Source organism: Pezoporus wallicus, unplaced genomic scaffold (assembly GCF_028554395.1).
Source record: "Pezoporus wallicus isolate ANWC-B61680 ecotype Strahan unplaced genomic scaffold, APGP_CSIRO_Pwel_v1 contig_8705, whole genome shotgun sequence".
In the NCBI taxonomy this organism is placed as follows: domain Eukaryota; kingdom Metazoa; phylum Chordata; class Aves; order Psittaciformes; family Psittacidae; genus Pezoporus; species Pezoporus wallicus.
The window spans coordinates 3,307,575-3,330,545 of NW_026638439.1; the positions used below are offsets into that span (position 1 = coordinate 3,307,575).

General features: G+C 43.1%; 1 protein-coding gene across 9 annotated transcripts in view; it reads left to right on the forward strand.

Moving 5' to 3' along the window:
* Positions 1-733: 733 nt before the first annotated feature.
* Positions 734-22,971, forward strand: part of CUX1 (cut like homeobox 1) — a 325,959-nt gene continuing 303,721 nt past the window's right edge. For all 9 annotated transcript variants that reach the window (XM_057410776.1, XM_057410767.1, XM_057410770.1 and 6 more), the window contains exon 1: positions 734-737. The gene's annotated coding sequence lies outside the window, so the exon portion shown is untranslated. The remainder of the gene's footprint in view (positions 738-22,971) is intronic.

The following is a 22,971-nucleotide window of genomic DNA, read 5'->3' on the forward strand; positions in this document are numbered from 1 at the left end:
CTGTAGATAAACACATCCTACCACCTATGTTGACTTTATCAGAAGCCCAAAAACTACACCTGGCTGGTATAAAATGGAGCCTTTTTTTGTCATCTCCTTGCTAAGGAGCCCATAAACTCCCAAGACCCAGTGTACAGCTCTAGTCATGACTGGGGGAATGTTGAATTTAGGTTGATAATGGTACCTCTGCAAGATCCATCTAAGGGCGAGATCTCCATACATCCCATAAAGCACACTTCTCTTAGAGTTGCCTTATGACAAGTGACAGTTATCTTTTTTTCAGAAGTATTTTACTGTGTCCTTTACTTTGGCAAGTAGGACTTGTCTGTGGAGTAAGATATTATAAGAAGTGAATGAGCCTGGTACAGTCTGACCCTCAAGCAATAGTTACGATGATCTTCCAAAACCTCCAGAGTTTATAATACACCCTTTTTCAAAGGCCCAGCCTTAGCCACACACTCCTGTGCAAACAAAACTGGATCTAATTCCAACCCCTATGGCCTTTCCCAGAGTTAAACAAAGCCTTGTAGGGCTGAATGATAACAAACCACAGAGGGAGGGAGAAACTGCAGGAGAAAAGTTAAAAAAAAAAGGCAAAACATCTGTCCCTGACATTTCAGAAATTCTTCTTTGCTAAGTGCCCTGGTCTCAGCAGAGCTGTGCAACTGCAGCCAGCTTCCAAGTTAGCCTCTCTTTGTAAAACATCCCTCTTGTGACGAGCTCTGAAATCAGCCGAGGTGTTCAGGCAGACGTGTGTAGGCTGCCTCAGACAGCAGGGGCTTCAGGCAAGAAGAATTTCAGGCCAACAGTGGCAAGAAAGAGAAAAGCTTGGTGGTGGAGGAACAGAAGATGAAGAGGGAAGCAGTGAGAGGCAATTCTTGTGGTTTGGAAGTTCCTGTGGCTCTATGTACAGTCAGCATTTCTGTCTGCAAACAGAAACATTTCTGTTTGCTTTGCAAGCCAGATTTCTCAACCTTTGGCCTTCTGACCTTCAATGTATCTGGCACTATGTTCAGGTGTGAGACTGTAAGTCACTGTTTGGAGGGGCAGAGCTTTTTCACTTAGTCCCCCAGAACTGGAAAAGGCTGACCATCTCTCTGAGACAGAATGCAGGGTTAAAGGCTGTGCAGAAAGCTCCAAAACCACTCTCTTCAGAAGAAGGTTTACCTGAGCTTAAATATTGCCATATTGTCCCATTCCAATAAAGGCAGACTAGAGACATAAAGAGAATCTATGAAGAAGCTTCACACTGGGTTTGCATGGTTCGAAGAATCAGTCAAGAGATCCACCCACTCAAAGGTATCTAGAGTTATCTCTGTGTATCTGTGGGACTCCGGCAGAAGAAGAGGAAAGCGATGTCTCTGTATTTGACCAGAAAGGTCACTCAATTTGTCTTTCTCAAATAAAAATAAAATTAAATAAAGACTTTTTTAAGGCACTACAGTTGCTTTATACCACATGCCCATGTTTACTGCCATATAAAATTCCCTGTTTGCTGACACCCCACCCAGGCTCTTGTACACACCTGCATAAGTCTATAATTTTATCCCATGAATCATTCTGTACCATCGGATCACACCCAAGTTACCAGAACTCGAAGGAAGTGGCAAGTTCATTGTGCCGGGTTTCATCCTTCAATTTTATATTAAAAGAGTTTTTTATTGGTGCCCTGAATCCACACAATTTATTATTTTATTCTTTTTAATGGCAGGCAGAAAGAACATGTAAAATTAATTAATTAAATGCACCCAACAAAAGGGAGTACAAAGGAAGGGAGAGCGAATAAATGACTTTTCAAGGGGCTGTTCGGACCTGTCCCGCACAGGTTGTGTCTCCCTCGTGGGGTACAGCAAAGCTTAACCATTCAAAATCGTGCGTCAGGCTCACCAAAACCCGTGAGACCGAGGAAAAATCATAATTTTCAGTTCAAATTAAAGTGGTTTTTTTGGCTTATTTTCCCTGGGTTTTGCAACCTTGAGAAAGCATCGCAACCATGGTTTTAAGCACTTCAGCAGCCTTTGAAGGACTTTTTTCCCAGGAAAGTGGAGATTTGCAGCTGATTACTCCTGCTCAATGGCTCACCTACCAAACAACACAAGAGGCTGCAATCCAAAAGAAATCAAAACACTGTAGTGTACAAGAGCAACAGAGCAGTGATTCAAGATAGATAGCTTTAGAATGGTCTTTGTTAGAAACCCAAAATGAAGCACACTCAACAACTTGGAGAAAGACATTCAGGAAAATATTTTCACTTTTGTCTACAATGAAGAGGAAGAAACTTCTACCTTAGCAGATGTTTCTCACTTTTAACTTCATAGAGCTATCTTAGGGTTAGCAAATATCATTTGAATCGACTGGCTTTGTAGCTCCTAGGATTAGGCTCCTTGTGCTTCTTGACTTCCAGCTATTTGGCGGCCTCTTCATTGTTACACAACTGTAACATGCAGCAATGACACAAACTTCTTGCCATTCAATTAAAAAATGACAAGCAGCCAAAGAAGAAAATTGGATTGCCTCCTGGGCAACTGGAGTTCCTGTAATATTGCCACTGGGTTGTTTCCTAGCCAGGACACTTAATTGCTGAGAAATGTGTTTATATCTTGGTATGTCCATGTATCCATTTGGGACCAATACAGATGTGACAGAATCACAGCAGAGTAAGATTGGCCAACAGCCTGGAAGAAGTTGCCATCAGTGGGCAACACTTCCACAGTGTAAAGACCAAACATCTCTAATAATAGTTGTCTCTGATCCAGTCAGGAAATACAAGAAAAAGCAAAGCAGTGTTTCAAGTCTCTTATCTGGGCTGGAAGGGTCTAGCTTTGCAGATGATTGGGTGCTTTAGATCTGAGATCTATTTTCTTTCATACCCATTCATCATGCTTTATTGCTTGCTAATGGAACGACAAAGAAGAAATGGTCTAAATCTAATCATGCTGCAGTTGACTATGGCTGAAAAAAAAAACCAGCAACACTGAGTATCAGGTACCTTACTGATTCTCCGATGTACATACTCTCTCTCTGTAATTCCCGCCCCCCCGCTCAGCATACTGCTAACAACTCTGTTTATTTCTGATGTCTACACAGCACACTGACATGTATATTTGTTGTCTCCTCACCACTTTGTTTGACACTATCAATATGACATCCACCACCCCAAGTGTTGCACTCTAACCAACCTCTCCCTGTGTACTTGTAGATGCTTTGTGATTGGCAGGGAGACTCAGGGCAGCAGACAAGGTGAAGTGTATAAACATGGCAAGAGATAAGGCAATACCAAAGCGAACAAGAACCACAAAACTAGCTCACAGGGTTCAAGGGATAAAGGTACATGCACTGTTTATTTTCTGTGCTCTTGGATCAGCTGCAATTCCACATGTAAGCTAACTTGTTCAGCCTCAGCTTGAAGACCTGGAAAGTCCCTTAGCACTGAGCATTATTTAACACAGAATATATGCTTTCTTTATCTTTTATCTATAGAGGAAACAAAACAAAAACAAAACAACCGAGACATTTGAACAATGCCTACAGCTCCGACTTAGGCCATGTCTCTGCCCTTGTTTGCACTGATGTATATCAGAGATCACTGTAAGAGATTTAAAATAGGCCTTTAAATTTCTTATCACATCACTCCTCTGCTCCACCAGTGATCTGTTCTGTGTGTTTCTAACAACAGTGCCCATTCCTTTGCCAAGCCACAGTTACACATGAAATGCTCTTTCTCTCCAGGTACACACAGTGCCTGTCCCCTCTTGATATGCATCTTTCATCCTACTCACAAGCAGTGCACTACCAACTGTACCAATCCCAGGGTTTTTTCACTCATTTCCCCAGCATTTGCTCAGCTGGCTTGCCCATCCCCTTTGTTTATGATGAATGTTTTATGACATAAACAATTACATAGTCCCAGGTGCATTTAACCAGAAAAGCAGGAAGAGAAAGAAGTAACAGATTTGGGATTGCCTGGGCTTGCATGGGGGCAGCAGCAAATGTGTTTACATACTTCAAAGGCACTGATAGAGCTGCTTCTGCATTTTGGGGGACTCCTAATTAGAACTGGCTGGTAGTGGGTGATTTCTAATTTGCAGGGAATTTCTTAGTTTGATTTGGTTTAGGTTAAGGCCAGTGCACCAGCATTTGCACACGAGAAATCCAAGGCCATGCCTTGTATGGCACAGCTGTAAACTGGTGTAGTGCTACTGGGTGGAGGGCAGTAGTACACACATGTGCACACACATCCACACTCACACACACACACTGCACTGCTGTAGGCACCGTTATGTGCTGTGGCACAGGAATAAGACATGAGAGGCCAGGTTTGATCTGGGTTTCTGAGATTCTGCCTAGATCCCTAATGCTCTCAGCACCTAATGCTCTCTGCCGCTTCAGCAGCTCAACAGCTTCCTAACTTCTGGAGCATTTGGGATAGAAATCACTGGATTAAATACCATGGTTTGAATCATGACATTTAATTTTTTCATTTCTTCAGGAAAGATCTATTCTGTTTATCAAATCCCTGTAAGAGATGTTGTATTATCTAACACTACCAAGTTTTGTCAAGGCTTGAGAGAAAAGAGGAATAGAGACATAGACAAAATTTTGCTCTTTTCTGTCTGCAGACTGCTCCTACCTCTGAGCTGCCAGGTAATATCACATAAGTCATATTAGCCCTTGTTCCCTTTCTAACCTTGGTTGCCATAATTAGTAAATAAAAACTGATGTAGCGGATGGTGACACAAGGCTGAATCTGCATCCATGTGAAAACCAGGCAGCAACAGCAGTAGCACTGAGTACTGTGATGAACTACACAACCCAACATACACTGTTCTTTGCTCCACAGAATCCAGGCAATGTGGTCTGCATTGTTTTCTGTTTGGATGGCTCAGCAAAGAAGATTTTTGACCAAAAAATAATAAATAAACAGGGTCTGAAACTCTGTATCAAACAGAAATGATCCCCAAGATACATTTAGATCTGACAGTCTCCATTCAATTAGCAAGTGGGAGACATCTGTCTGTCTGTCACTTTTTCTCTTCCTTGAACGCAAACACATTCAAAGTCAATCCAAATCTTTTTGTTTCATCAGCAGGTTTATCCAGTTACCTGCAGGATGCAGAACAAGTTAGGTACCAACTAGTGTAAGTCAGTAATGGCCCCAGTGATATTCTCCCTCTCCACTTACTATATCTGACAAGCAAATTGTCAAAGGAAAGAGAAACCCTCTCAGACACTCCAGCTGTGGCACTAGGGTCTCTTCTTAGACTTGCCATTTGTCTGTCCCCTTTTCTAAGCACAGTTCAGGGAACTCTCAGTGAAGAATAGGGCTCTTTCTCCTGGACCCTTTGAGAGATCTCCTATTAGTCACTCGGATAATTAAAGGTTCCAGTTGCATTGCATTAGCACCTTTCATGTCATTAGAGTCCAGCTGCAGTGCGAGAATCACATACTTGCTGAGCCTCCTGTGCCAGCCAGCATGCCAGGAGCAGAGCTTGACATGTCATCACTTTGTAAAAGAAATACAATTAAGCAGTGTTCCCTGATCGTATTGCAGGGCAGCTTGCAAGGGGGCTCTAAGCACCAGTCACTGGAATGTCTGGTCATGAATTGTATTGAAACGGTGCCTTGACAAGGTTTTATGAACACATTGTAATAAATCCATGGCCACCTAAGACTTCTTAATTGTCAGTGTATCGCACACCAAAGCTGCTCAGAACCCCACGCTGGAAACGCCAGTTGCATTTGGGCACTTGCTTCACACAGCACATGGTACCTCCACTTACAGGAAAATCTTCACAATTTATTAGTAGTGCAGGTGTTGTGCCACAGGGTTGGGGAGTTCTGAATTCACCCCGCAAATGCTATGGGTGCAGAGATTTAGTTCATTCTAACACTGCTAACTGACAGACTTGTGTGCCTGTCTAGTCAACAACAGCCTGCTAAAAATATGCATTAACCAGAGAAAATGAATTAGCTGCTAATAGAAGTCTGCCTGATTGTCAGCTTCTATCCATCTTCAGTATTTGTCTGAACCTTGTCACTATTGTACTCCTGCAGCTCCAAGCCTCTGTAACATATTTATCCTCCAAACACCGCTCTGGGGCAGGGTGGTTGTTGCTCTCACCAGTTTACAGATGGGAAACTGTGATACCAAGAGGGAGAGTGATTTGCCCAAGGTCACACAAGAAATCTGTAGCAAAACAGGGAATAGTACATCAGTTCAGCAACCTCAGGGGATTAACCTACCCTCAGTCAGGACACCCTTCTTGTCTCCTTCCTCTTTCAAATCAGCAGAGCTATAGCAATTTATACTAGTAGAAATTCTTTGAGATTCCCTGAGAATGCAGAGCCTTCTATTTATGCGTGGATGAAGTATTAACTGAATTTCCCTTCCACATTTCCAAAATGCTGACATCCCAAAGACAAGCTTTAAAATATTAAATAGGCACACTTCAAAACTTGTTTAAAACCAGTGCCTCCTTTAAACCATGTTCTAGCTTTACTCTTTGTTTGTGTGCATTTCTTCTATTAGCTAGCACCTCATGCTCCAGGTCTAGGGAAAGAACGGCCACCCTCCACTTCTGTAGGGAGGTCTAGAATGAGCAGCAGTGTTAGAAAGGGAAATATGAACCTGTGATCTGGCTTTGAGTCCTGGCAAGTACATGAGTCCTTTAGTTCATGTACCAAATATGTTTGCTTGTAATTCAGTAAGCTGACAGGATCTTAAGGAACATTAACTCATGTTTTACTGTGATGATTCCAATACTGTTATTAATAATGTTTCTTATGCGCTATGCAATGAACAAATGTAAGACAGACATGATCCTTCATGTGAAGTTTGCATTCCAAATAACAGGATAAAGGAAAAAAGATAAGGAAAGAGTGGGGCAGTTGATCTCAAGAATATAGACATAAGGTAACTAATAATGGGCTGGAAACTTGCCCAGTTTGTGGGAGCTGTGAATTCAGGCACAGAAGCTTGAACAGTGCCAGTCACACCAGAGGGGAAGGACGGTGTAATCAGGTGAGAGTAGCAGTGCCAAAAGCACATTACTGCAGCACGGCTTCATGTGTCTCACTGCACTAGTGAAAGAAAAAGGTCAGCCATGCATGTGGAGCCCCCTGAACAGCCCTCTTCTACTGCTTGATGAAGTGGTGCTGCAATTCTGTTCCTGAGTTTGAAGCTGGAATGCAGATTAGAAGTTTTAGTATCTGGCAAGTCTAGACGTAAGATGGTAAAACCAGCAAGAACCAGTCAAAGAAACAATTCCGTTTCATTTTCTCACCTTCCCTATTTTTGCCTCATACACTTTTTCAACAAGGACCACACACATGCTGTACTGTATCAGGGGTGCGTCCTATTTCTTCTTGCATGCAGCTTCAAAATACCAGGTTGTATCTATTACTGTTTCAAGACCACAATTCTGCACAGGGAGGCACTGTCAGAAGAAAAGCATCATGGTTTCTCTTGGGCTGGGGGGAGACCCAAATCATCTGTTCCAGTTCCTCTGCCTGCCTTTCCTCCTTGTGATTTTTCTTTCTTTCCACAGTTTCAGCAGGTTGCTTCAGGAAGTCAAATACCTCCCAACCTCCACTCTTAAGTGTCTTGCGGGCAGCTGTGGCTTCAGCTGCTGTAGAAGGTATCATCTCCTTCCTGTCCTTGCAGTCTACAAACCTCTCCATCAAGAGGTGACACTCAAGCTGACAGTTGGTGCAGCTGCTTCAGCTACCAGCCAGTCGTGATGGATGGCATCATTCAGAAGAAAGGAGAAGTGCACAGAAGGGCCTGCCCAGCTGTGCAACAGCCACGGGCCCTTCGTGGAAAAAAACGGAGCGGTTTCAGTCTTCTGAGGACTTTCCTCCACCTTCCTACAGGTGGAGCGCTTGGGCAGACACTTGACTGAGCCATCCTCATGCTCTCACAACCCACCAACACCACGCTCTCTGTACAAAAGACTCTGCAAAGCTGTCCAGTCCACTGATCCAATGTGAAAACACTCAACTAAGGGAGTCTGCAAAGGATGCAGTGTCAGCTTTTACGGGGACAGACCTTGCTGGAGGTAGAAGAAGTCTGAACTGGGCTCTTAAAGCTGTGGGTTCACGTCCTATGAACGAGGAACTGAGATCAGGGCTTCAAAAAGAATATCTGAAATGTCCATTTTCAGCTCCCTCAGGTCTGGTTCGAGTTCTCCTAAAAGGCTAAAGTATCAAAGGAGGGCAGTGAATGGTCTTTGTGAAATGAGTGAAAGTCATCACAGGGAGGACTCCCACGTGTCTGGGGATGACACAAGTGTGGGCCTATTACTGAAACCAAAGGGTGATATTAAAAAGAAAGGTGCCTTGGGAAGTTGCAGAGAGCACTGTAATGGTAAACACCAGTAAGTTCACTCTGTAAGAAGCTGGTAAACTCTGTCCCAAATGAGAACTGGGTTAACTTCATTTATCTGATTTCCCTCTTGTCTGCCCTCCTGGCAATATTAATTATTAAGGAGGTGTAAGTCAATTCAGAAGGAAAAAAACCCTAACAATCCATAACAGTCCCGTAATTAACACCCTGAACTTTCTTTGCACTATGCACATGGTTAGTGCCAGACACAAAGCTACTAAAGCCAGGGAGAGTCTCCAGAACGTCAGCTAGTCGAATGCTCACAGATACTAACGAATTCACAACCTTTCAGTGAGATGGGTCAGTGCTGTTAACCCCATTTTACAAACGAGGCTATTGAGGAAGAGAGAGGGGAAGTGACTCACCCCAAACCACCCTGCAGTAGAGACAGGAATAGGACTCAGATCTCATGACTCCCATTCCTGAGTGTTAATCACTATTAGATCGAAGCTGGGTATAGCTTTGCATTTTCTGAGAGCTGGAAGAGCAGAGGGGAGAAACAAGAGGTGGGAAGGGTGCGGAGCTTCTTTGAGTCAAAACTAAATGCAAGTTTCCTGGAATGGAGCCACCACTAATTTCAATAAATTTACTTAGATCTTGAGCTTTGGGATGGCATGAGCAGCTGTGAGTCATCTTGGCCAGTCAAAGGAATAATTAATTGTTGTGGGCAAATCTCAAAAGGTTTAGGGGGTCAGGTAAGGTAAGCAACTATAAGCTTATCCTTGACTGCTCTTTTCTGCTCTGCAAACTATGCTGGAGACACTAGAACGCTTACCCCATGGTTTCCTTATGCCAAATCTATCCATCTGTTGCACACACTTTTTGCCTCGTCTTCTATTTTGATTATAAACTATTCAGTGCTGGGATTGTCTCTATTTTAGAGGGTTTTATAGCACCTGCCACTGCACAGCTCTGTTCCGTTTAAGGATAAAGCAGTACCAGAGGTACAACCATCTCCCAAACAGTAATAGGTGGCTGAACAGTTTGGCTCCTGAGATTTTTTGTATTTCCTGATTATAGCAGGAGTGGTTTCCTTGTGGTGCTTTGATAGTTTTGCTCCCAGCACAGCTCACAACCAGGAAGTACAAGAATGCAGAGTGATGATAGCCAGGATTTGCAGAACAGCTCAGCATGCACGATCAGATGCAGATTTGCAAAAGCTCAGCTCCCATTTAGGCACCAAAATCAGTATCTAGATTTTAAGCAGTGCCAAGCTGGCAGGCTACACGGCTCCTTAGAAAATCCAGCCCTCATAGCAGCTTCTGAGTATGTGAGGAGCTGGCTCAGCTTTTCAGGCTGAAAGGGAACCAGAGTTATGTGAAAAGTGTCACCCTGACTGGGTGTTGAGTATTCTTATTTTGTCAGAAGCACTAACCCCTCTTAGGTACCGTAAGTTGAGCAAAAAACTGTTGTGTTCTCCATCAGCTCATGATTCCAAACAAAAATGCAAAGCTCAGAGTAAAGAGGATGCCTTTTTTCCCGTTGTCCTGCCCTGGAAATTCAGCTTCTCTCCAGCACCACTCCTTAGGCAGTGCCGATGGTTGGTGACTGCTCTTCAGTTCTCTAAGGATCATAGCCCAGCAAAGGAAATCTCATGGGAAAGGGACCACAAGCCGAGTGTGTTCCTTCCCTAATACATAGCTCATTTTCACATGAGGGAGGCAAGCATATCCTACCTGATGGGTTATCACTCAGGGCTGCTGCTCCAGATTACGCTTTGGATGGCACAGGGGAGGTAGCTGTAACTCAGCTGCTGACAATCTGTTCAAGCTCCATGCCTTCCAACACTGCTCCACCTCACAGTAGAGTACCAAGGACCAACTGGCTGTGAGGGGTGACTAGGGGGACCTCCTATCTCATGCCAAAAACTATCAAACCTCTTTGAAAATATGACAGGCTGTCAAAAACTATGTTTTCTTGGCATGTTTGCAGGACAAAACTCTTGGCATTTAGTATGAGCTGATACCTAACAGTACAACTTCCTCTGAGCTGGGCTGGCACTACAGGGCTAAAGGGAAAGAGGACAGAGGAAAAACAAGAGAACTCCACTCTGGTCTCTCAAATCAGCAGATTGGAGTCTGATGCACAGCAGGAACAACCCAGTTGGAGGAGATCTTCCTCACAGCTGGATGAAAACTCGGAACTGAAAATTATTTGTGCCAACAAAATGACAGTGAGGCGCTGGCACAGGGTACCAAGAGAAGCTGTGGCTGCCCCATCCCTGGCAGTGTTCAAGGCCAGGCTGGACGGGGCTTGGAGCAACCTGCTCTAGTGGAAGGTGTCCCTGCCCATGGCAGGGGCTGGAGCTGGATGAGCTTTAAGGTCCCTTCCAACCCAAACCAGCCTGTGAGTCTGTATTATGAGTCTAGGATTCTATGATTGTATTAAATTCAAGAACCTTTTTGGCCTGTTAGACTCTGAAAGAGTCCTGACCAGGCTTATGGATAGCCTGCTCAATAAGGTACTGTGGAGCACTGCTTTTTGGAATGTACAGTGTGGGGACAGCCTCTCCACATCACACTGCTCAGGGAGCTATGAAGCTGGCAACAGCAGCTCCAGTGCGAATGTTCCCATTGCAGATTTGGCCCAGCAAGTGATCTCCTCCTTTTGTGTGTTCTTTGCTTCCCACCTGGACCTCTTTGCATGACTGCTCCTTTTCTGTTCCAGCGCAAATGTCAGGTACTTATGCCAAGCTATTGGTGGTTTTAAATGAGTTTGATTTCTTCACTGAGGTTGAGTAGAGGCACCCCACAGCTCGCATTGTGCTCAGGCAGGAGGTAAGGGCTAACATACCTGTGGAAGCCCTGAGAACCTCACTGAGAGCCGATAGGCATGCAGGAATTTAAAAGCCCTCAAGCCATGTCTGAACTGGGAACTTCAGAGCACAGACTTTCAGGTTCAGTTTCATTTTGAAATGTCTGTAATGAAACATTTTGATATTTAAAAATTATTATAATCTACTTTCCCTTCCATGGGAAATTTCAAATATGTCACTTTTTTTTTCTTTGCACTGAAATAGAACTCTTCAGCCCCTGCACAAATTTTCCAGGAATTTTCCCAAATTTCCAAATTCTAGGTTTACCCATAAAGCAGACATGCTGACTTCCAACCCTCTCTAGTGCCATTACTCCACAGTCTTTTTTCCAATTATGATTACATTTTAAAGAAAGAGTTTATAATCCCTTGCCAAAAAAAATGAGCTGCTTTTAGGTTCCAAGTCTGGAGAAAGGTTCCCTTTTGTTCCTACTAAAGAGATATGTTGCCTGGTGCTGACTGGGAGCAGAGACACTCCTGCATTCCCAGCCCTGACACTAACTGCCCCTGTGGCCCCAGGCTAATCGCTTAAATGCTCTGGCTCAGTCTCCCCATTGGTAAAACAGAGATAATGATACTTACCATCTTCTTCACAGGGGTGTTGCAGAGAAATAATTAGTTTGTGTCTGTAAAGCACTTTGAAGATAAAAAGCACAATACAATTGATAATAATTATTGCTATGCAGACTGGTTCTCCCCTCCCTAACAACTTATTGGTGCAGAAAGGTAAGGAAAGCCCTGAACTGAACTAAGTGTCTCTGGTAAAACCCCAACTTCAGCAAGAGTGTACCTAAGCCAAAACCCTAAGCAAGCTACCCCAGAATTTTGTAAGCATCAAATCCGGTTTAGTGACCCTAGTTCTAACTTGCCAAAGTCAGATGTATCACCGCTTGGAAAAGAGGTTTGTTTTTCCACTGGCTCTTTTTCTCTAGTCCCTCACAGTTTTTAATAGCATTTTGTGCCTTCAAAAGCTTCCATCAGTCCCTGATACCTCTGCCTTTCCTGGCATGGGGCAGCAGCTTATTATACACTAGTTTGTTACAGCCTTCACTTCAAAGATCTACAGTTCAAAGGGTCCTAGAAGTGTTGAGCAGGTCAGCACTTTAATGCTGATCCACACATCTTTAGAGGGCAGTAACATCACCACAGTTTTGTTCCTGGGGGAAACAGAGAATAACTGGTTTGTAGAGTTCCCTTTGGCCTTAAAGCTGGCCACAGAATTGGATGCTCCTGGTGGCAAAGATCAAGCGTCACAGAACCCTGTAGTGGGTGAGCATGTAGGGCTGTGATGTAGTGAATGAGTGAAAACGTGTCTTTATGACTCACTGACTTGTTCTTAATGGGAGCTGCAGAGGAACAGAGGAAGGAAAAAGGAACAGGGGAGTAAAGGAGAAGAAAGGATCAAAAAGGATACATTAATCTAAACTAGTTCTTTCCATGCACTTATTTTTTAAGACAAGTGGGAGAGGGATGGCATACCTGAAGATTATCAAAACCAGCTCAAAGAAAACATATCCCCAAATATAACTCCAGTATAACTTGAACCAGATCCTCTTCTCGGGGGGGGTGGGGGTGTGAAACAACCATAAATACAGAATATTGGCTAAAATATTCTTTATTTGCACATAGACTTGAACTTCCTGTATAGAGGGTCAAAGTCTTCTGCAAAAGGCCCTTCTTGCTGCATTTATGGCCCAAGAGGAAGCAAGAAAAAGCAGAAATTGTCCTGTTCTGCTGAGATCCTAAAGACTGTTTTCCAAAGAGACAGTTTGAAGAAGTAGCATTTGAGTCACTGGGCGTATCTTTAGGCTGAATCCAAATATTGAAACTAAATGACAAATCTTCCTTTCTAATATCAGCCAAAATGGAAGAAGACACTTTTGCACTGGGCATATTAATTGTCTTTTAAATTCATCGGACTCAGATATGGTATCAAGTACCGGAAAAGCTTTGTTCTTCCCAGCTTTATATGCATACATATACGTATATATTCACACACAGGTTTTAAACTAATGCAACATGCATGAAGGCAGAATTTGCCCTCCAGTATCTAGGCGGGAGATTAGTATTAGTAGGTTGCTTTGAGTAACAGAACCACAGATGTTTTTAAAACAAAAAACAACAAAAGGGGGTCTGCGAGGACGTTACCTTGGGAAGAGCTGTGTGCTACAGCACATTAATTAAATGCATGACTGAAATGTATCACAAACCAGACGTATCAGAAGAATGCAGCATCTCCCGGGTGCGATTTATTGCAAAGCATCATTTAACTACAGATGCCTACAGACTGTAGAAATCTAGACTGCAGACATCTCCAGTCAATTACAGGAAGACTATTTTGATGGCTTAAGTAGTATGTGGGTCTTGCAGTAGAAAGGGGTGAATTTCCCACCAAGGAAATTATTCAAGTGGTAAAGACGTGTGGGCTCTACAGAACAGGGTCTGTCCCAGTTGCCTGACTTCAGCCTGGTTGTCAGAAAAGCCAGTCCATAATTAGGACACCTCTCATTTCTTACTTCTCTTGTTTCATCTCCTTGTTTCTGGTTCCTGGGAGAACTGCAGAGCTGCTACAGCAAGAGCCTGAACACCATCCTATAGACAATTGTGGCAGCCTCTCAGTCTGCAAAGGTGAGCACTCACATTGCTGAAAGGCTGTTTTGTCACTACTCATCCAGATCCATGTCCATGCTCACAGACCTGAAGTTTTGTTTGCATAGCCATAGGGACTACTGCAAAACACTGTATTTTTCTGAGAATATAAGGTGATTGAAAGTGCACTGGTGCCTACTGTGACCAGAGTAATTCATCTGGGAAGGAGGGGATGCTGCATTTGACCTAAGCTGGAAGTATAGTTCTGAGTCTTGGGTGAACCCTGTCTATAAAGCCTTGTCCTTCTGACGAGCCTGCCTTAAGCTCAGCCATCTTTGCACCTTTAGAAAATACTCAGAAATATATTTTCCTGCTTCTTTTCCAGGGCCTGGGTGGCATGATCTCTTAATGCATTTGCCTGTTTACGTTAGCAAAATGGAAAGCAGCTTTGTTTATGGAAAAGATCTATTTTTGTTTTACTTTTTTCCTCTCAACTAAACTGACTTTTATCCAGGATTGTGTTCTGCTTTGGGAAAAGAAATGTGCTGCAATTCTTAGCCCTAGCTTAAAAGTCCGGTCAAGAGGAAAAGGGGAAATCCTGATCATATTATTTAATTTTGTAGGATTACACTGCAGCCTGGAAATCTAAAACAGCAGAAGAGTTAACAACCCCCTCTTCTCTGCAACATCTTGCCCTGGTCCCTGTGCAATGACATTTGCTATTCTCCCACATATATTTAGACAAGCCAGATCAGAAACAAAATCAGTATTTCCATCTTACGGGCAGGGGGACAGTGTGTGGCATCCCGGGGAGTAAGAAGTTTCAGAAGCCATCATGCTCCCCTGAGGATAAATCATGTCACTGTGTGTCTTTCAACTTCTTCAGACTTTGATCTTGTAGGAGATCAAACAGGGTAAGGACATGGATGGTAGATTTTGAATGAAAACCCAGCCAGGCCATTCTGATGTGGAGATGATGTGGTGAGGTGTGGAGCACAGCATGCAGATATCAGATATGAAAAATATGTGTGGATATGTATACTGCCTTATTGCTGAAACATGAAGGGTCCTGCTCTTGACTTGGAAGTTAAACGAAGGTCTGGCCAGTCTTCGTCATGAAAGACTACTGAACAGTTTCTGGCAAAAGCTGATACTTAAAGCTTGGACAGAAATTTTAGCTGTAGCGCTGAGCCATAATATAGAATCATAGAATAGTTAGGGTTGGAAAGGACCTTAAGATCATCCAGCTCCAACCCCCCTGTTATGGGAAGGGACATCTCACACGAAACCATGTCACCCAAGACTGTGTCCAACCTGGCCTTGAACACCGCCAGGGATGGAGAATTCATATGGACTTTGCCAATTCTCCACATCCTCCTCAAAGAGATGGAAATCAAACTGCTGTTCTGCAAACTGTACTGACCTCTTTGAATGGGTGGTAGAGAGTTGGGGGTTGTATAAATTATGCCCATCACTTTATGACATTTAACAATTTATGGAGAAACTCATATATAACCACATAAATTACCCTTAAAGCTCTGTGACATAGGGAAAGTATTATCCCTCTTTCAATTATGGAGATTTAAATATGTGTGTGTGTGTGTTATGGAAAACAGTGGTAGTATTGTCTACTATGGTTGCCTGACTACAGTAATATATTTGTATACATGTGTGTGAGTTTGTATAATGCACATATGCATAACTGCATTAAAAAACACTGTGTTAATGCAATGTTATTTTGATTCTGGAGAGCAGTGCTCAAAAATGAAGGAAATTACAGACTTCAGGTGGGCCATGTAACTTCAGTTCAGCCCCACTGTGCAGATGGCTTTATGACAGTCATTTTGAATATAATAACAGAGTTTTCAGTCCACATTTTTCCTCTTTCCATTTTCAAAGCCTTGTGCAAATCACAGTACTCGCTGCACCCTTTAGACTAATATCCATAGGTATTTTTAAATACAAGCTCCTTAAGTGACCTAAATGTAAGGGTTTGCTACTACTATCCAGTAATAACACGATACAATAGTCATGGTATGCAATGTTAAGAAGGATAAGGAATGAAGATAATAATCCTTAATATGTCATGAGAAATAATAAGGTAGGTAATGAGGTGCCAGTTTTCACATTTAGCTGTGAAATGTTTCTCATACTGACTTGAGAAAAGCCATATAAGGGGATGAAAATGACCATTTCTGTTGATTTATTCTCACTTTGGATGTGTCTTCCTAACATCAAATTTGTGAACTGTAAAGATGGATTTTAACCATGTTGTGATATGTTTGATGCAGGGAAATCTTTTGAAAAATGCAAAATCGATTGAAGAACAAGGAACAATAAGATATCAGCCAGTTTCTGGCTGATTTCCCATCTGACATTGTAAAAGCATCCAAGACTATTTGTTTAATTTGAAATAGAATAGTGAACCATGCCATTCTGGAACCCCTCCTAGCACATACGCACATACACAGACCCCAGCAACAAGCTCCCTACCCACAGCCATCTGTCATGTGTGCCAGTTGGAGTAAACCACTAATATTACTCAACAAGGAGATCATTATAGTTTCCTCTTCATCTACTGGGCTTTTGGAAAAGATCAGAGTCTTTGGGAATGCGCAGCAGGGAGGACAGGCATTCTGACAGGCATTGCTACATGTCCACATCAAAGTCTATGCATTTCAGTAACAACTATTATTGTTGTCGCTCAGGATAATATCCCTTCTTCCTAGAGCGTAGGCCAGCTGTGGGATCAACCTAAAAATGACGGGTAACCAGTCCATGCTGACCTTCTCTGGTCTGTTTCATGACTTTATTTCATTTTCTTTATCTGTAAGTCTGGTTTGAATCATCTGTTTGATTTTAATTTTTCCCAGTTTTCCATGACCACAAGGGAAATACTCACTGGCACAGGTTTTCAAAAGATACTACAGCTTGGTTCCACCATCACACACACCACTCCCTGGTCAGCCCATATTTCATATTTCAGTGGAGCTTCCTGCCCTTGAAACTCCATAAACTTGTTGGGACAGAGATGATTTTATTACAATGGAGTATTCAGCATCCACCACAGCGAGGCCCTGATCACAATTACTGCAATATATTAAACAAAAAATGGCAAAAGTACAGAGAAAAACTCTGGCACACAAACAAATCCTTTCTCTTAACCTCTACCTGAAGCAGATGCCGGTGGTATATTTAACGTGTGGGGCTTCACTGATTTACACCCTTGTAAAAAGCAGTATTCAAAGCTCCTTTTCATGTGCACCTTCCATCTAAGTAAAGGGGATACTGCATATCAAAGGCAGCTGCACCAGCCACTCTAGATTTATTAGTAAATCCATTGAAAAAACATTTCCAATGAAATAAATCTCAGCCTGCTGACTTCCTCCTATTCTTTACTTATCCTCTTATTGATTTTTGTCTTGGAGATTTAAACCTCTCAATTTGTTTTATGAGACACTTGTCAAACAGATGACAAGAAAAAAGACAGTGCTGGATATTTTCCTTAGCAGTTTTAAGTAGAAATAAAGAGCATTTCTTTGAAATTAGTCTTGCTTGTGTGACACGGTAGGAAGAATATATCTGACAAGCCCTTCAGAAAGCTTTAGTTCTGTGCATAGAGAAAGCTCACTGGCTGCCACCAACACAGCTTTGCAGCAGCAGTGCCCCAGAAGCTCATTGACAAGTTTGACATGTAAACAAGCTGTTGCTAAAAATATTTAACCTAGGGGACCCTGGCTAGTTGAAGGGGCTAGTAATGGAATACAGATCCTTTCACCTCTAGGCATCTGTTCAAAGCTAGGCCGTCGACTGAAAGTCATTATCGACTGATGGCTGTTAGAGGAACAAATAGGTGGGCTCTGCTCTGTGTCTTGTGAGCAAATTCTTGCATTACTAAACCACACTGGCAATCTCAGCAGAAAGCTGGGGCCTGGCACCTTCTGGTGGCAGAGGCAGCTCCTCCCAGGAGGAGGATGTCCTCAGCTTGCTCCCTTCCAGCTCCATTCCAAGGACCAGGCAGCATTTGCTACTGCTGCTGCTTTGGAGGTGAGAGGAGATGGAGAGGTTCACCCATTCTGCCCCACAACCCAAACCTGTCCCAGCTGATGAATGCCAGCAAGGCGCTGCTCTGAAACCGAGGCAGAATCATAGAATTGTTTGGGTTGGAAAGGACCTTAAGATCATCCAGTTCCAACCCCCCTGCCATGGGCAGGGACACCTCACACTAAACCATGTCACCCAAGGCTTCGTCCAACGTGGCCATGAGCACTGCCAGGGATGGAGCATTCACAACCTCCCTGGGCAACCTATTCCAGTGCCTCACCACCCTAACAGGAAAGAATTTCTTCCTTATACCCAATCTAAACTTCCCCTGTTTAAGTTTTAACCCGTTACCCCTTGTCCTGTCACCACAGTCCCTAATGAAGAGTCCCTCCCCAGCATCCCTTATAGCCCCTTCAGATACTGGAAGGCTGCTATGAGGTCTCCACGCAGCCTTCTCTTCTCCATGCTGAACAGCCCCAACTGTGGTGCCAGCTGCAGTATTTCTAAAGGTTCTCTAATTACGGTTTTCCAGGAGAAGAGGTCACACAGGCTAAAACACCGTCTCCACCATTGAGGTCCACCTTCTGGATGGGGAATTTCTATCCCTGCACGTTTTAAATTGCTGTTACTTCACTCACCCTCCTTTGCAGTGTGCTGTGTGCTCCAACATGGCTCTGTCAGCTTTCGGGCACTGCCACAGGAGGCGCTTTCCCTCCATTTTATCATTCAGCTTGAGGCTTGGCAGCAGCTCTGCACCTGAAGTCCTGAAGAGATTGCCCAGAAGAGATGCAGATGGAGGCACAGAGGCGCTGCCGTTACCTGCACAGACCCCCGGACTCCCAGTTCCAGTAACACTCGCTGACCGCCCTTTGTTTCCCCTAATGGCAGAGCCGCCCCTCACACCACCCTGCCAAGGGAAGGCCGCGCACTGCGGGGCTGCCCGACGGCTCCCCTCAGGAGACAAAATGGCGCCTTCGTGAGGCGCCCTGCCTCTTCTCCCTCGCAGCCTCCCGGCAGCCATGCAGCCGGGAGAGGAGCTGGATTTCACCCCATGTCGCATACTTCATACTAAAATATATATATCTGTATATATAACGCAGGTGGGAGAGATTGCTCCCAGGCACTGGGGTTTGCATGGGATAAGGTCTGTGGGGTATGGAGCTCTCTCGGATATGGAGCTCTGTCATCCTGACAGGCAGGGAATGCAGTGAGAAACCATGCTGGGAGGAAGGAGATGGGAGACACTTGCCTGGTCTCTGCTTTCTAGGGAAATGTCTTCCCAGAATTTCTGTCCCAGTTGCTCCAGGTTGCCAGAGGATAGCGGGTGCTCTGAGAGGACTGAATACCATGCAGCCTGCTGCGAGCCACTCCTGAGGGGAATTTAAGGTGAGACTCCTATAGCACACTTTATCATCACAGGTCTTTCTGCCCCTGAAACTGGGACAGTTTAAATCCATTGCTTTGTTTGTTTTTTTTAATTATAAACCTGGGACCTCTTCTAGTTATTCATTTTGTTGTGAGGCTTTTCAGTTCCCATTTAAAAAGAGACATCTCGTCCCAAGAGCTCCAGGGCAAACTCCATCTCTACACACATGGAGACATGATGTTGCTAGGCAAGGTTGGTGTTAATTTAACTTTGGGAATAACAGGAACAATAGGACTGGAAGGGGCCTTCTGGTTCATCAGATGAGTCCTTTGTTGTTAGAGGCAGCTACGTTACATAATCCCTTTTGCAAATGAATCTGGTTCTATCCTAAAGCTACCCAGGTTATTTTTGTCCCTCTGTGTCCATGGGAAGGCCTTTGGAGAACCTCACTGCTGTAAGGACATCTCCATCTGAGGAACATCTTGCTCACCGCAGAGCATGATTCTTATTAATCTCAGACTGCGCAGCCTGATATCCTATTGCATTCCATCTTTTTGCAAACACTGTAATGCCCAGGATATACGTGTCTTCCCCTGGAATACTCTGGCCCTCCACAGTTTACAGCCCTGCCCTTAATTTGTGTCATCAGCACAGTCCTAGGGCAGGATCATTCATCCTGTTTGATGTTTTCAGCAATCTCATGGTATTGCCTCAAGAAACTGCCAGTTCCATGCCAGCAGGCTCCCCCTCAGCACTCCTATCATTCCCTTTTTGAAGGGAATGCATTAGGCTGGAATATCTGAGTAAACCTATTATTCCCATGCAGATTTTATTTTCAAATTTGGGGATATATCTGCAACTCCTGTTCTTCTGTCACATACTTTAAGGCTATGTCCCATATCGGGTGAGAGCTTTGTGAACTCCAGCCCTGTGCAGAACACCTGGGTGTCACAGTTTACTATGGCTCTTGTTAGGGTCTCAACATAGCTTCTTTATAAGCTTCATTTTCTTTTGCTGTAACTCCATGAGGAGTTTTGGACACAATTAGCGTTGACCCTTTCTACAGGATTTATTTCCATCTGATCTCTTGTCAGGGCAGGACAGAATGACCTTAACTACTCATTGCAGAAAAATCCAGAGAATCTCCTGTTTTCTTGTATCCTGACTATCACATTGATTGTGTGAGAATTTCGGGGTGGGGGGGGGTGGGGTGGTGTCCTGTTACAAAGAGACCTGTTTCCCACCCTCTTTTTTGGCACTTCTTAGAAGGCCTCTCTGGAAGGGACTAATGGCCCTCTGGGACAAGACCTCTTCTGCCAATAGCCATAGGTCAGAAGTTAAACTGAACAACGAAGAATGAAAGCCAGATAAAATGCACTATAAATCTTGACATTCTAATTGAGAACTGTCCAATGCAAACTGCAGTAGTGTGTCTGTTTTGCCTCAATGCCCTACAAGAGACCAGATCCCTCTTTTCTTAATGGCTCGAAGCATCCTACTGATTTTTACTGGGACTTCTCACTTGATTTAGACAAGCAAGATTTGGGCCTATGCAGTCTCTTTGAAAAGAGTTGAAGTTTGATAGTTAATGTAATTTCTCTTCTGCAGTTATAGGAGCAGAAAGGTGGGTTTGATTTTACATAAAGGCATGTTCAGCTCATCTTTCAGGCAGAACTGACATGACTGTGTATGTGTGTGATTTGCAGGTCAAAAAGATCTGTGGACAAGTACAGCTCATACAGAGAATTCTCGTACGAGAATTTTTCTCATACAGAAAAAAAAAAAAGCCTGAACATAACATGTCATCTAGATGTTTTATAGATATTTTTGCTGTCTGAGGTAAATGGGGGAGGATTGCACCTATTTTACAGACTGGTGAAATCAGCACCTAAAGAATTTAAATGACTCACCCAAGATTACACAATAACTCAGTGGCAGACCCTAGCAGAGTCTGGAGTCCCAGTGCTTCCAAGCACACTAGCCTGACTTGTCACCTTGGTCTTGTCATCTCTGTCATATGTACTTTTCTTTCAGACACTTAGAATACATACAGAGTCAAAAATAGAAGAACAGAGCTTGTTTATTCCACTGCATATATATTAAACATCAGTTTTGTGAATAGTTTTGTTGTTTACATTTACATAGGAATTCTAATTATTGAAGCAATTAGTTCCAGACTTTCGTTATTCCCTTTCACAAAGCAGCATATAGATACTGGAACAAAACTACCACTACTACAAGCAGACTACTGCGTTTCCCATCCTGGCAGCTCAAGAGGACAATCCTGTAACATTAGAATAAACCAGTTTTTTTTTAATGTTACACCTTGGAGCTCTACTCTGAATAGGAAACTTTTCCCCAAAGTATAGTTGAAATTGTATGGCTTTACCCTGAGCTAATTTTTTTCCGCCTGGTTAACATCATAAAATGGATCATGAATATGTCCTTTGAAAATTATGCCAGTTGCCAGTTCTGTGTAGCTTATGCGGCCTGTATGAGCTGGTGCAAAGAAACTTGCTCCTACTGTATAGGCTGTGAGTGCCAGAGAAGAGAGAGAGGGTTAAGGAAGGGAAAATATATACTGGAATGTAGTGGCATAACAAATCTATCCCTAATCTTGAAAGCTCCATATTGCATGAGTAATGAAACTAAAGATGAATTATTACATCTTGCACTCATAATTTACAGGTATGTGTGTATTATCTTACAGGACAAATATTCCATTTATGCTTTGTGATGGTGTTTTTCTCCATATAGGAAAATAAAAGTAGTATTAGTCACATGTCCGTAGCTTTGTCAGTGGCTGCAAAATGTTTTTCTTTCCAAGAGGAAAGCATACTGAATAATGCAACACTTACATTTAGGCTGCTTTTTCATGCATTGACACTTTCAAAATCTAAAACCAGTTCTTTTAATTTTAAGGGCTACAGTGTCTGCTCGCTTTATTCCTGCCCTTTATCATCTTACACACCATGTTCTTATAGACAAGGAGGGAAAAAAAAACATTCCAGTGTCTAATAAATCTGAAATCCATCAGGGGCCGCAAAGCGTTCGTTCTCCTTCCTTGGTTCAGATCGTGTTACAGTCAGCAGCACAACAAATGCACTTTGTGCACCAACACCAATGGATTAAGCATTTTCCTTCATTTTTCCAGGGCGGGAACTGATTCCATTTTTTTTACAGTTTTGAAAAATTTTAACAAAGGAAAGAGCTGCACAATTGATTTTCAGGCAAGGAGAGAGGAAAATTGTATTACAGCCCTTGTTTCTGAGCAGAATTTTAATATTGTTAAAGGATTTAAAAACTATTTTATGATACCAGCCTTCCCTAGCATGCAGTGCTCTGCATTTGCTTTCCTGAGCTAATTTATGAGAATCTCTCTGTGTGCAGGTCTCACTAGTCCTTTTTTGTTCCTAGACCTTCTGCTGGCTGTTACAGTGAAGTTGCACATGCTGGGCTTTCTCAAATGGGGATTTTACTTTTGTTCTTTCCTGTTGCATTTCCCTAAAATAAAATATTTTTTTGGGGGGAAAAAAAAAAGTATTTTATTACTATTTATGTAAGGAAATGCAATGTGGGGCCAACTTTTGGGGTGTGCTGGGACTGATTTTCTAGTACATGATCTCACAGGTATGAGAGATTTTATTTTTGTGGGCTCAGTTCACAGCTACGTACCTAAAAGTAGATTAACAGGTGTCACATGTTTTAATTGTTTCTTTCTGACCCTTGTAGGGAGACATTTTAGAAGAGTTGAGCCCTCAGCAAGGTGAGTTCT